The sequence below is a fragment of the Chinchilla lanigera genome, unplaced genomic scaffold, assembly GCF_000276665.1.
Source record: "Chinchilla lanigera isolate Chin_1 unplaced genomic scaffold, ChiLan1.0 scaffold00071, whole genome shotgun sequence".
NCBI classification, from domain to species: Eukaryota; Metazoa; Chordata; class Mammalia; order Rodentia; family Chinchillidae; genus Chinchilla; species Chinchilla lanigera.
Window position 1 is genome coordinate 1,341,016 of NW_004955472.1, and position 4,051 is coordinate 1,345,066.

A 4,051-nucleotide genomic window follows, 5' to 3' on the forward strand; every position below is an offset into this window, starting at 1 on the left:
TTGCACTTGCCAGGCAGGCGCTTGTGCCACTGAGCTATATCCCTGGCCCTGTGAATTGCTTATGATAAGTAGCTTTATTGCTAGTCTTGCTAGTCTCACTCCTTAGGAAGTGACTACTTTTCAGAGTTGTGTTCTAGGTGAAGTTGGCTTTTGGCTCTTGAGTCTGTTGCAGTATCCTACCTATTCAATTTATTGGGGATGAGAAGTTGCTGCCAATTTGTCCTAGTCCCTGGTTCATTGATACTGGCCTATAGTATTATTTATGACCTTCACTTGATCTCAGTCTTAGCATACAAGAGAGAACAACTTATTAGAAAACCTACATCACCTTGGCTGACATAGTATAATCAGTAATAACAGTAGTATCAAGCACAGCCTAGAAAATGATAAACTGCGGCAACTATTAATCACATGAACAACTTAACTATATGAATAAGATGTGTAGTTATATAACAAAGTTCAAACAAACCAAAAAGCTGTATATAGTAAATATGGCCTCATTAGAGTGATTTTTCCTTCACTGGAGAAAATTCAAAAGGGGTAAGATGAAAAGATAGAGAAATAGAAGAGAATGTGATTAGAACCAGTGCTGAAGGATAAAGGAAGATTACAGGAGCTTTAGGAAACTGGTGAAAAAAAAAACAAAAGGGGAAGAAAAAAGGAAAAAACACTAACAAGAACAGAACAAAACAACAGAAAAAGTAGAAACAATGTTCACATTCATATAAAAGCAGAAACAATCAATGAAGGAAAAAGAAAAAGCAAAGAAAGGGAGAGGGAAATGTGCTCTTCAGGGCCGGTCTGCTGTCACTGGCAGACAGTGGGGCAGACAGAGCCCAGAGCTGGGTTGATTTATCCTAGCAAGTTTACAGCAGGGTGCTATGTAATCTCAGCAAGCCTACACTTTCAACTCCACTGAAGTCCAGAGTGACCTTGGTTTCTGGTTATGAAGCTGAGATCCGAGTTGTTCAGCCCACAACACACCAGGTGCCTCTTGCCAGCTTGAACTTGACTCGACACTGGGTGTCTCCCATGGCTGCACCTCACCCTGACACTGACAGCCACTAGATGGAGCCAACCTAAGGTTGCTCTGACTCAGATTCAGCCAGCCCCTTTTCATAATGGCAACTAGCCAATTGCCCTCTCCTGGCAGTGTTTGGGTTGGAGTAGAATTACTCACCAGCCATTCTAGCCTACACCATCCACCATCCACTCCACAGGTGTATTTTTCCATGGAGGCTGCTAGAGTCACTCATAATCACTATGCCTCTGTAGGTTCAAGCTGCTTCTCTTACACTGTGAACTGGAATGAGAGATAAACATAAGCCCATATGTCTATGATCAACTGATATGAAACAAGGGCTCCAAGATCAATGGGGAAAGAAAAATCTCTTCAATAAATGGTGTTAGACCAAGTGGACATCCACATGTAGAGAAGAGAGGTGGATCCTTATACCTATCAAAATTGCATTAAAACTAAAATTTTTATGGGGAAGAACCTTCATGACATTGGACTTAAAAATAATTTCCTGAATATGACACCAAAGTACAGGCAATAAAGGAAAAATAATGATATTTAATCAAAACCTAAAACACTGGAGCATCAAAGACACCATGAAGCCTTTTAGTGATACCTGGGGAGGGGTCCATACAGTGTTGTTTTTGATTCCCATTGTAACTTAAAAGGAAACTTTCACAATGTCTGGATCCCTTCATATCCTGCAAATGAAGGAGGAGGATGTCCTCAAATTCTTTGCAGCAGGAACCCACTTAGGTGGCACAAAACTTGATTTCCAGAGGAAACAGTATATCTACAAAAGGAAAAGTGATGGACTCTACATCAAAAATCTGAGTAGGACCTGGGAGAAGCTTCTGCTGGCAGTTCAAGCCATAGGTACCATTGAAAATTCTGCTGATGTCAGCGTCATGTCTGCTAGGAATACTGGCTAGTGGACTGTGCTGAAGTTTGCTGCTGCCATGGGAGCCGCTCTACTGCTGGCTGTCTCACTTCTGGAACCTTCACTAACCAGATCCAGGAAGCATTCTAAAAGCCGCATCTTCTGGTGGTTACTGATCTCAGGGCTGAGCACCAGCCCTTCTCACATGTGTCTTATGGCAACCTGCCTACCATTACTCTGTGTAACACAGATTCTCCTCTGTGCTATGTGGACATGGCCATCCCATGCAACAAGGGAGCTCTCTCAGTGGGTCTGATGTGGATGCTGGCCTAGGAAGTTCTGGGCATGCATGGCAGCATTTCCCATGAACATGTGTGGGGGGGTCATGTCTGGTCATTACTTCTACAAGGATCCTAAAGGGATTGAAAAGAAAGAGCAGGCTGCTGCTAAAAAAGCTGTGGTCATGGAGGAATTTCAGGGCAATGGGCTGCACCAAGTCCTGTGTTCACTGCTACTCAGCCTGAGGTTGCGACTGTTCTGATGCATGCAGGAGCCCTCTATGCCCATTCAGCAGTTCCCTACCAAACTGTAGTGCTCAACTGGCCACAGAAGACTGGTCTGCAGCCCTCACTGCTCAGGCCCCTGAGTAGGTAGAAACCACCACTGAGTGGTGTTGAGCTGTTCTTCAGACACTTGAGCAATATGGAAATGAAGGTGATGGAAAATAAAACACTAGGTTCCTTAAAATAGCACACACACACACACACACACACAACCACACCACACCATCAAGAAAGTGAAAAGACAAGGCAAAGAATTGAAAATATCTGTAAATCATATCGCTGATAAGAGGCTTCTATCTAAGATATATAATGAATTTTTAATTCAACGACAAAATGACAAACAGACTTTAAAATGGGCAAAGGATCTGAACAAACATTTCTCCAAACAAAAGATATACAAATAGCCAGCAAACACATAAAAAGATGCTCAACGTCATTAGCCATCAGAGAAATGCCATTCAACACCACAGTGAAATAAAACTTACACCTACTAGGATGGGTATAATAAAAAAATCAGATATCAAGTGTTTTTGAGGATTCTGGAGAAGTGGATTATTTACACATTACTGATGACAATGTAAAAGTACGCAGCTGCATTAGAAAGCAATCTCACAGTTCCTCAAATGGTTAAAGATAGAGTTGTTATGTGGCCTAGCAATTTTGCTTTTAGGTAATTTCTCAAGAGAAATGAAAACACATGCCTACACAGAAACTTGTGCATTGGGGGCTGGGGATTTAGCTCAGCAGCAAAGCGCCTGCCTGGCAAGCGCAAGGTCGTGAGTTCGGTTCCCGGTACCGGAAAAAAAACAAAAAACAAACAAACAAACAGAAACTTGTGCATGAATGTTTACATCAGCATTGTCAAAATAACCAAAAGGTGAAAATAACCAGAATATTCATCTGCTAATGAATGGATAAGTAAATTGTGGTACATCCACACAATTGAATATTAATTATTCCAATATTAATTATCAATATAATAGCATACTTTAGTCATCTATTAAAAGGAATGAAGTACTGACACATGCTATATGGAACCTTGAAAGCATAATGCTAAATAAAAAGCCAATCATATAGATCAGATACTGTGTAATTCCACTTATGAAAATCTAGAGCAGGGAATTTAATAGAGACAGAAGGTACATTACTAGTTGCCTATGGGATGGAGGAAAACGGGTACTATGGTTTGAATGTGTGCCCCAAAGGGTTGTGTGTTGGAGACAAAATCCCCAACTTCATGTTAATGTTATTGAGTTAGATGACATCATGAGGGCAGGGCCCCAGTGATGGTATTAGTGTCCTTAGTTGCTCTCTCTGGCTATGCTATGATGTTATAAGCAGCAAGAAGACCTTCACAAAATGGCCCTGCTCCCAAAACTCTTATACAGATTTATGCAATCCAAATCAAAATACCATTTGCATACCTCACAGATACAGAGAAAACATTCCTAAAATTCATCTCGAACCAGAAGAGATCTAGAATAGCAAAGACAATCCTGGGCAACAAAGGCAAGGCAGGAGGCATTACAATCCCTGACCTGAAATTATACTACAAAGCTACTGTGATAAAATCAGCATGGTACTTGCAAA

At 41.2% G+C, this 4,051-nt stretch overlaps 1 pseudogene; it reads left to right on the forward strand.

The window, feature by feature from the left end:
- The first annotated feature begins 1,698 nt into the window (after positions 1-1,698).
- On the forward strand, positions 1,699-2,575 carry LOC102013281 (annotated as a pseudogene).
- The last annotated feature ends 1,476 nt before the right edge of the window (positions 2,576-4,051 follow it).